The 11,400-nt window shown below is 43.9% G+C and overlaps 1 pseudogene; it reads left to right on the top strand.

Moving 5' to 3' along the window:
• The first annotated feature begins 8,350 nt into the window (after positions 1–8,350).
• On the top strand, positions 8,351–10,853 carry LOC130285286 (Ig-like V-type domain-containing protein FAM187A; annotated as a pseudogene).
• The last annotated feature ends 547 nt before the right edge of the window (positions 10,854–11,400 follow it).

Genomic DNA, 11,400 nt, shown 5'->3' with positions numbered 1-11,400 from the left:
AAGGGGGCGCCACTTACCCTGTCATTATCTGCCATTTCTCTGCTTCTCTCCACACGGAGGAGACAGGAGCAGAGGAGGCAGAGAGAAGCCCTGCCCACTGTCTGTCCTGGCCAGAAACTTCAGTCTATACAGAGGGGGATGGAGCCTTACTTACTGTAAGTGATTGTGTATAGATGTGAGTGATTTTATGTCAGTGTGTCTGTATGATGTGTGTGTGTGTGTGTATCTCTATGTATGTGCCTGTGCAGAGAGGGATGGCTGGGGCCTTAGTGTAAGTGACTGTGTATATATTGAGTGACTGTATGTCAGTGTGATGTGTATATATATATATATATATATGTGTGTGTGTATTTCTATGTATGTGCCTATATATGTGAGCAAGTGAATCTTTGTATGTGTGTATGCATGTATGTGTTTGTGTGTATATATATATATATATATTTATATTTATATATATATATATATATATATATATATATATGAGCAAGTGAATCTATGTATATGTGTATATATATATATATATGAGCAAGTGAATCTATGTATGTGTGGGTATATATCTGTGAGTGATTGTATTTGTGTAACTGTATGTATGATGTGCTTATTGGCTATATCTTTTAGTATATATTCCATGCTATATGTGTGTCTGTGTATTTATGTTTCTATATGTATATTTGTACTTGTATGTATGTGTCAAAGTGTCTCTTTGTATGTGTGTATATTACCTATGTACTAGGTAATAACTATGTAAGCACAGTATATAGGGAATTTATGGAAGCACAGTATATATTTCATTATATTGGAACATTGTATTTTTATGTATGCTGGTACTGTGTATAGATCCTTAGGGTGCGTTCACATGTGCCTATTTTTGCTGCAGATTTTGCTTCCCATTGACAATGGGAAGAGAAATCTGCTAAAGCAAATCTTCAGCAGATCTGTAGCAGAAAATACGCACGTGTGAACGCACCCTTAGTGGTGGCACAGTATAGTTAAATAATAGTGACACAGTATATAGTTCATTAATAGTGGCACAGTATATAGAGAAATAATAGATGAATGGTGGCACAGTATATAGTTCATAAAGGGGGGGTACAGTATATAATTAAAGGGAAACTGACAGGCTGTTTACTCGCTCTAAACCCAATATGGTTACAGTGCATGTATACAAAAATTGGTCTTCCCGTTTTCTAGGTATTGCCCCACATTGCTAGTATGCAAAGTCAGTCTTGTGAGCCATGGAGGCGGAGCTTCCCTGCCTCCATCCTGTATGCCTGGTCATCTTTGTATATTTATAATTCTTTTTTTTGACAACTCTTGTATATTGTAGCATGTAAGCATATATTAGTGTGGTGCCCATCTCTTCAGTGTAAGAACCAGGGCTGTGTGGAGATTCCTGCATAAGGTGGGTGCTGGGTGCTGGGTTAGGCCAGATACAGTGCACGTTCTGTCATATAGAGCTCAGCTGGGGGCATATATGGGGAGATTTATTAAAACCTTTGCAGAGGAAAATCCTTCTGCAAAATGAAAGCAGCGATCTGATTGGTTGCTATGGACAACTGCACCGCTCTTTCTCTGCAAAGGTTTTGATAAATCTCCTCTATAATACAGTATATTATAGTGCAGCTGTCACATGTTTTCTGTAAATAAGACTGACAGCACAGCCAAAGTGTATATACACATGGCAGACCTCAGAGAAACTGTTCTTGACTTTATTTTACAAAAACACCAACTTTTATGGGGATAGGAATGTCAAGGAGGCCTGGCGGAAGGTCCACTGTGTCCCTGGGCCGCAGCACATCTGCCCATTAAGTCTGGCAGACGTTTTTTAAATTATGAAAAGTGCCCTCTTTTTTTTACTTGAGCCCCTGCCCTTCAAAATGTCTGTGCACATCCCTGCCAGCCATTAACCTCCCAGTCACTTTATTCAGCATTTTATCAGAGAGGGGCAGATAGCTTTTCGTTGCCTCATACATATCAACAAACTGCCTTAACTTCATGAACCTTATCACAGGAGGCAGGAATGATTTTTCAGCACAATTCTGTGTATTTTTTCCACAAGAAATCATCTGCTGCTTATACTAGTCTGTAGACGGTATAATAACCAGCAGTTCACTCCATTCTTAATACTCTGTGACAGAGTGCAATTTTGTGTTTAATACACATTTTTTTGTGGTGCTGCACGGTTGTGTCCTGCTGCTGTGCAAAAAAGTTTTTTCAGTGGACTGTAGTGCATTTTTTTGCCCTGATATATGCATACCACATACCTACATCTAAGTAGTGCACTTTTTTGTACTTTTTAATCTGTAACAAGCCTACATACAGAAAAAGGCCAGGGAAAAGTAATCACTGGCTGTTGTTTTATGAAAATACATTTTCCAAGTGTACTGTAGCGCATTTTTTTGCCCTCATACGTGCATACCACATACCTACATCTAAGTAGTGTACTAATGTGTACCTGTTAATCTGTCAAGGGCCTACATACTTTGAAAGGACAGCCAAAAGTAATCAGCGGCTGGTGTTTTACAAAAATTTGAGTTTTTAGGCTCATTGTAGCACATTTTTCTGCCCTCATAAGTGCATACCGCATACATACATCTAAGTAGTGTGCTATTTTGTACCTGTTAATCTGTCAAGGTCCTACATACTGTGAAAGTCCAGCCAAAAGTACTCATCGGCTGGTGTTGTACTCAAATACTTTTTAAGTGTACTGTAGAGCATTTTTCAGTCCTCATCAGTGCATACCACATACCTACATCTAAGTAGTGTACTATTCTGTTCCTGTTAATCTGTCAAGGGTCTAGATACTGTAAAAGGACAGCCAAAAGTGCACACCTGCTGCTGTTCTAGACAAATACAGTTTTAAGCATAGTGAAGCGTATTGTACTCCCCTCATATATGCACTAAGTATGTCAGGAAGAGAATTTCCAGGATGTACACAGAGGAGTGGCAGAAGCCTAAATCCTTCAGGCAGAGGTTGCAGTAGACTAGGGGCGAGTGGCAGCAGGAGTCGCAACGAGAGGCCTGAGCTCCCGTTATCAGCTAGCGGTCGTGTCTCGACCAGCAACCCATCTGCCATCGTCGATTGGTTAACATGGTCATCCACTTCATCACAAGTGACATCTGACACCCCCAGTCAACAGTCGGTGGGTTCCTCAGACACAACCCTCAGTTGGCATGGCCCGGGAGCAGTCCCTGTCCTCCCATTTCCTCTGTCCCATGCTGTTCCCTCTCCTACAGCAGTATCTTATGCTGTGGGTTCAGCTCCACTATTCACTGAGGACGATCTAATAGAGGACAGTCAGCAGCTACTGCCCAGCCAAGGAGTAGAGGAGACATTCACTGCTTCCTCTGCTAGGTGGGCAAATAATGATGAGGAGAGTGATGTGGGAGGCGGTGTTGCCAGGGTTCAGGGTCCTGAAGCAAACACTGTTGAGGAACCTGAGGAGGACATCAGTGACGTGCAGACACTTGTTGATGATGATGAAGCCGATCGCAATTGGGAGCCGGGTGCAGAAGGGGCTTCATCATCATCAGGAGAAGACAGTTGCAGGTTGCCCATGAGGCAGCAGCTGAGCCAGCAAGGCGGTAGCTATGTTGGCTGTCAGCGTAGTGGCATAAGTGGAAATTATGGAGCCAAACGTGCCTGTGGGAGACCACCTGCTTTGCAGCAGCCTACCTTCCCGGGAGGTAGTGGAACAGGGGTTCCTGGAGACGGCGGCAGTAGCAATCAATTAGTGCGGACTGTTGATGGGAAAATCAGCTACTCGGCGGTGTGGCAATTTTTCATCAAGAATCCTGAGGAGGTTCACATAGCCACATGCAAGATATGTTGGCAGAAGGTGAAGCGTGGCCAGGGTCCCAATGTTGGCACCACAGCTCTGCGTCAACACATGCTTCACCACCATAAAGCGGCCTGGGAGGACCGTGGCTCCGATGTAGTGGTCCAGCCTGCTGCATCACCCAGTGGCACACTCCTCCCTGTTTTAGCCAGCCAAGGCTCCACCACCTCAGCCGAAGGGAGCTGTGTGTCATACCCTTCTTCTGTCGCTCCAGATGCTCCTGCTTCTCCCACTTTTACTCAGTCATTTCACCAACAAACCATCCGCAAAACCATGTCCAAGAGACAACAGTATGCGCCCACTCATCCAACGGTGCAGAAGCTGAATGTGCTCCTGTTTAAGTTGCTGGTGCTGCAGTCCTTCCCTTTTCAAGTGGTGGACTCTGCACCTTTCAGAGAACTGATGGCTTGTGCCGAGCCGAGGTGGAGAGTCCTAAGCCGTCATTTCTTTGCGAAGAAGGCAGTAACAGCCCTGCACAATTTTGTGGAAGAGAAGGTGGGCTAATCCTTAAGCATGTCTGTGTGTACCAAAGTGCATGGCAGCGCCGACGTCTGGAGCTGTAACTATGGTCAGGGACAATACATGTCCTTTACGGCTCACTGGGTGAATGTGGTTCCTGCACAGCCACAACCCTAATTTGGACAGGTCACGCCGCTTTCTTCTCCACGCTGTCAGCCCGATGGTCCTGCGACAGTGTGTGACTCTGCCTCCTCATCCTCCACCATGTCCTCCGCCTCCACTGCCCAGACAAGTCTCAGTGGCCCTTCAGTACACCATGTGTGCAGGGCCCGCCGGTGTAGCGCTGTTCTTCACATGGTTTGCCTTGGCGAAAAAAGTGACACAGTGGAGGAACTGCTAAAAGTCATTCGTAAAGAAATCGCAGCATGGCTTACTCCACGAAATCTGAAAATGGGAACCATGGTGACCGACAACGGGAAGAACATCTTGGTCGCGCAGTGACAATGGAGGGTGAAACATGCGCCCTGCGTGGCACACGTGTTAAATCTGGTTTTCAAGCAGTTCCTGAAGTGTCCCCCCCCCCATTTGCGAGACATCCTAAGAATGGGAAGGAAACTTTGCATGCACTTCAGCCACTTGTACACCACAAAGCACACCCTTCTTCAGCTGCAGAATCAGAATGGTATCCCCCAACATAGTCTAATTTGTGACGTTGCCACACGTTGGAATTCCATCCTCCATATGTTTGTACGAACAGATAAAAGCCATCACTGATTTCTTGATGATCCAAGCGGATACGGGTACTTCCCTGTGTAACTTCAATGTGAACCAGTGGCAGCTCATACATGACACCTGCCGTTTGCTCAGGCCCTTTGAGGAAGCCACATTATACGGAAGTTGCCAGGATTACGGGATGAAGGACATCATTCCACTGCTTGATTTCCTACAACAAGTGTTGGAAATGATGGCTTGTCAGAGCAATGGAGACTTTGTGGCTACATCTCATGGCCACATGAGCCCTGTGGGGGCTGAACTGGAGGAGGAGAAGGATGAGGGGCACAGTGGAGCACAGTTTAGGTTTCATGAGATGGGCGGTGTTTCTAGTCATCTGACAGGAGAGGAGGAGCTTGATCAACTAGAGGAGCTAGAGGGTTATGAGGAAGGTGAGACAGAGGACCTAGAAACACTGTGGCGGTATGCAGTGGAGATGGGGGCAGGGAGTCCCTCCAAGTCCCTTGCACAAATAGCACAATGCATGCTCATTTGCATGCGTAGTGACAGCTGAATTGTCACCATTCGGCAGCGGGATGACTTCTGGCTCTCCACCTTATTGGACCATCGCTACCGGCAAAAAATGGGGGCCTTTTATTACACCCACTGAGAGGGAGGACAAACTGACCTACTACATAGGAGAACTCGCCATAGGAGAACTCTGCCAAGGAAAACTCGCCTGTCCACGAAAAATGTGGAGAGACTGACCTTTTGTGAAGATGAATCAGGCATGGATCAGCCAGAATTTCCACCCACCAATGCCAGATGCATCAGAGTAGATTGACCATGGTGCTACACCAACACTTTACAAATATGGATAGTGCCAAACAGATTTAAGGCACTGCTCCCCAGTTACAAACATTCCAGCCACCTTCATCACCAGGTATTGGTATTGTCACTCACTGCACCACTCTGTCACCAGGTCACTTTCAGGACTCCTGCTGCTGCCACCTCCAGGCTGTTTCATTCAGCCACTATTTTGTCTCCTTATGCTTCTGCCAACTCCAGGCTGTGCCATTCAGCCACTATATGGTCTCCTCATGCTTTGGCCAACTCCAGGCTGTACCATTCAGACACTATATGGGCTCCTTATGCTTTCCCCACCTCCAGGCTTTGTCATTCAGGCAATGTATTGTTTTCTGATGCTGCTGGGACTGTCTTGGATATTACCTACAATTGTTTTATGTTAGCACTAGCGAAAATACATGCTCAATCGAGATTTCAACATTGCTCTTTTAATGTTAGGGTTTGTGAAGCCCTCTTATGTACGCATCCTGCTGCCTGATCCAGGATGTGTGTTTCAGGAACTACTTGGCTTACTGATGCTGCTGGGCCTGTGCCTAAAATTTTTGGATGTTAGCACTAGCTAACATACATCTTGTATACAGATTTCTACATTAACATTTCCATGTTAGGGGTTGTGAAGCCCTCTTGTAAACTCATGCTGATGCCTGCTCCAGGCTGTGTGTTTCAGCAACTATATGGTTTAGTTATGCTGTTGGGCTTGGGCCTTAAATTCTTTGATGATAGCACGTGGTAACATACCTCTTCAATAGAAATTTCAACATTTATCTTTCAATCTTAGGGGTTATGAAACCCTCTTGAGTACTGCTGCTGCCTGCTCCTGACTGTGTGCTTCAGGAACTTCTTGACTTACTGATGCTGCTGGTCTTGTGCCTTAAATTTTTGGATGGTAGCACTAGCTAACATGCATCTTCAATAGATAATTCAACATACACCTTTTAATGTTAGGGGTTGTGAACCCCTCTTTTGTACTCATGCTGCTGCCTGCTCCTGCATGTGTCATATAGCAACTACATGGTTTAGTGATGCTGCTGAGCCTAGGACATTACCTATATATGTTTATGGTAGCACTTGGTACCATACATCTTCAATTGAAATTTCAAAATTCATCTTTTATTATTAGAGATTGTGAGGCCCTATTGTCTCCTCATCTGCCGCCAACTCCAGGCTGTGCCATTCAGACACTATATGGTCTCCTCATGCTGCCAGCAACTCCAGGCTGTGCCATTCAGGCAATATATGGTTTACTGATGCTGCTGGACCTGGGCCTGGGAATAAAAACTTTTGTTATGGTAGTACTAGCTACCCAAAATCTTCACTTTAAATTTCAAACTTCGTCTTTTTTTCTTAGGGATTGTGAAGCCCTGGGGTCTCCTCCTGCTTCAGCTAACTCCAGGCTGTGCCATTCAGACACTATATGGTCTCTTCCTACTGATGCCACCTCCCGGCTCTTTCATTGTGCTGCCATGTGACATGTGACTCCTTGTTAGATTAGGTCCTTTGAACCCACATGCCGGGGCCCGGGACACTAAAACTTGGGAGTTAAAAGTTCCATTTCAAAATCCTCAATTTCAAAATCTTAGATTCCTATTTATAATTCTTATAATTCAATGGTCTCCTCATGCTTTTGCCCCCTACAGGCTGTGTCATTCAGGCAATATATGGTTTACTGATGCTGCTGGGTCTGGGAATAAAAATGTTGTTATGGTAGCACTAGCTACTGAAAAATCTTCGGTTTAAAATTCAGAATTCATTTTTGTGAAGGCCTAGTGTCTACTCATGCTGCTGACACCTCCATGCTGTGTCATTCAGTCACTATATGGTCTCCTTATGTTGCTACCTCATCCAAGTTGTGTCATTAGGACACTATATGGTCTCCTCATGCTGCCAACACCTCCACACTGTGTCATTCAGCCACTATATGGTCTCCTCATGCTGCCAACACCTCCACGCTGTGTCATTCAGCCACTATATGCGCTCCTCATGCTGATAAAACCACCACGCTGTGTCATTCAGTCACTATATGGTCTCCTGACACTGATGCCACCTCCAGCCTCTGTCATTGTGCTGCTGTGCGGCAGTAATTCCAAAAGCGATGCTGATAATCTGCATGTTATTCTGAATACCAGTATTATTTCACTACCCCAGCACACTCCATATGCGTGTTAGAACACAGCAAAGTGTTCACCTCTATTGAGGCTCTCTGTAGGCCAGAAATAGCCATTTTTAATATAGATTCGCAGCAAATAAATTCGGATTGAAACAAATTTTTCGAAAAATTCTGCGAATCGGACGAATCGAATTTTTCAAAAGTTCGCTCATCTCTAGTTTGGACCCCTATGATCAGACACTTATCCCCTATCCACACTTTATTTTACTGCAAATTTCCTTTAACAGTTAAGAGCTAGAAGAAGCATAGTAGTAGCTGTGTGCACCTGTGTGTACACCTGCAAAATGAATAAATAAAGCCTAGAAGCATGAATGGTGAGTGCCGTTGTCTTCAATCATTTAGTTTATTTGCAAAATGAAAAACATCTGGTCCATAGAATTACTTAAATTTAGGTAAATTTAACCTTAGATAAAAAAAAACACCCTTACTGCTACCAAGGGAGTAAATAAAGCAATTATCAAGTGATGCAAGTCAAATATTCTTGATTAATTGTATCATCAGAAAGTGTAAAACATCTATAAAAGCAGAAGTTTTGATATTTCAGTGCCAATGAGGAAATACACTATAAATTATCCAAGGGAAGCATTTTTTTCTGTTCATCAATCTGGGAAAGCTTATACTGTCATTTCTACACAATTTGAGTTCACCATTCTAAAGTGAGAAAGATTATTCAGCAGTGGAAAACATTCAAGACAGCTGACCATTTTTCCAGAAAAGGACACCCAAGCAAATTCACTACAAGGTCAAACCATGCAATTATTAAATAAACTGCAAAAACACAAGAGCTACATATCAGGTTCTACAAGCCTCAGCCTATTAAGTGATCATTACACTTAGAAAGTCTCAGCAAGCATTGTTTGTTTGGAAGGGTTGCCAGGAGAAAGCATCTTCTTTCTAAAAAGAGCATGGCAGCAAGTCATAAGGTTGTACATTTGCATCTGAACAAACCATAAGACTTCTGGAACAATGTTTTTTGGACAGATAAGAAGAGTGGAAATGTGTGGCCATAATGCACAGCATCACCTTTTGTGAAAACCAAACACAACATATAAGCCCAATGGCAAAGACAAAGTCAGTCCAGACTTCAACCACATTGAAATGCTGTGTCAGGACCCATGTGCCCTAGTTTAAGCCTGCCAGGATAAGGTTAATGGTGCAGCCTTCTGTTTTAAAGAGCCGTTATGTTCTGTTATGAAAACCCTTAAAAACGGACCTTAAACGGCCGTTACAAAATCCCATACGGCCGTTACATAATCCCATTAAAGACTATAGGATTTTTACATTATCCATTTTAAACCATCATAGCCCGTTATTAATAACGGATGTTATTTTGTGACGGGAGAAAAATAGTGCATGTACCATTTTTTCTCCCGTCACAAATAATGTCCATTATTAAAAATGAGCTATGATGGGTTAAAATGGATAATATAAAAATCCCATAGACTTTAATGGGATTTTGTAATGGCCGTTTTAAGGGTTTTCATAACAGAGCATTATAACCGATCTTTAAAACGGAAGAACTTCATAGTGTGAAAGCAGGCTTACAGGCAGAAGGAGTAGGCTGACTCAGACACCCACAGTCCGAGTTAGGAATCCCCTCTGCTGCTACAAATGTTACTAATCCAGTTCTGCAGGTATCTTGTGCCAGGGATCTGCAAACCTGCCCTCCATTGCTTCTGAGGTCTAGCCCTCTTTTTCCAGTGTTGCAACGCCCCAGGACAGCTGTGATTGGCCGGTCGGAAGGACCGAATAAATCATGGCAGTATGGGGAGAGGAGGGTGAGGAGCATGTTGCTCCGTTCTGCTCACCATTTTGTGTGAGCTGGTGAGCAGGACGGAGCCCTGTGCTGCCCTCTTCCCCCTTCAGTAAAGAAAAGTGCCCCCTGGCGCATTAGAATTTAGGGACAGTTTAAATTAAGTTTTAGTTATTAAAAAAATATTATCTTTTTGTAGCGTACCACCACTGTAGGTGTCCGCGGGTCTGCAGCACCTTTAGCTGCGTAACCCGGGCCCTACAGGGTTGCTGCAGTCTGCCCCCAAACTTTTTTTTTATGGATACAATGTTGATATTCAGGACTCCAAGGATGTATCTTTTGTAGAGAAAGATGGCCAGCCACAGCCGGATCTGAAAAACAAATACTTTGTGGCCTTCACCACTTTTTGGGATTGGACAGTGTGTGACCGATATGATGTCAGAGGGGAACAAAGGAGCATTGGTCTATGCTATGTCAATAGTTCCTACCTCAACCCCAGATTTCATGCAAACAAGAATGATGTGCCTTCTTGTGGCTCAGAAGCTGTTCCACACCAATTCAAGAAATTTCTTTCCAAGCGAAGACCAGAGATCATGATCCGGAGCTGCATGATTAAATGCCATGTGCCAAAGAAGGGAGCTATGGGCAAGTTCAGCACTCTGATGCACATTATAGGAAAGCTTAAAGATTACGTCCTATGGATCCCTAAGGTACCAACGGAGATTCATGCTCAATCAGTGGGCAGCAGGCTGAGTATTTCTTGTCCAGGAGTCAGGCCGGAGCATGCGGTGGCCTGGGACAAAGGTAATGAGTGACTTTATCTGACAGAGAATCTAATTGGTGCTAAAAAGTCTATGAGAGTCTTCATTGATCATGGAGGCCATCTGAACTTTTGCTCCATCCAGTACAGTGATGAAGGAACCTATTATTGCTGGCTGCAGGGGAAACTGGCTTTAGGTTGTCTGTGCAAAGAGATCCTCTGAAAAAACGTGAGTTCAGCGATCCTGATTCTGTATTTGCCATGAAGACCATTGGGATAAGTTTTGCTTCTACCTGAGCGTCCTCCTGTGTGCTAAACATTGTAGTTCAATACATGAAGACGGAGTATGAGATCCATAAAGAAAAGAAGATATCTTCTATATATCTTGTGTTGCTTTGCATGTTAATATTTATAAAACGCTTCCATGTTTATTTTTTTTGTATAATTAATGTATAGTTTTGTCTCCATAGGGCATTATAAGCGCCATGGGGACTCGTACTAGCATGGGGCATAGGGTCAAGAGCAGAGGAGGTTTGCAGCCTCAAATGGTGTCATCTGCACCACCTTGGGGGCTCATCATCACTAGATGATGAGGAGGACGAGGAATATATAAAGAAGGTGGGGTCTTCCTCACCCTCACTGGTGCTTTCAGTATCGGAGGCAAGTAAGACACATCTATCCCCCCCCCCCTTCTCTATTGGGGGGGGGGACTTTACTGGTGTGTGTGTGCTGCATGTGGTGTGGTGCAATAATACATACCCTAACCCACTACCTAACCAACCCTATCAGAACAAAAATATAAAAATATTAAATTAAGCTAAACTGTAAAAAGGAAAAGAGAGTA

The sequence above is a fragment of the Hyla sarda genome, chromosome 8 (genome assembly GCF_029499605.1).
Source record: "Hyla sarda isolate aHylSar1 chromosome 8, aHylSar1.hap1, whole genome shotgun sequence".
NCBI lineage: Eukaryota > Metazoa > Chordata > Amphibia > Anura > Hylidae > Hyla > Hyla sarda.
This window is presented reverse-complemented; position numbering and strand designations above follow the sequence as displayed.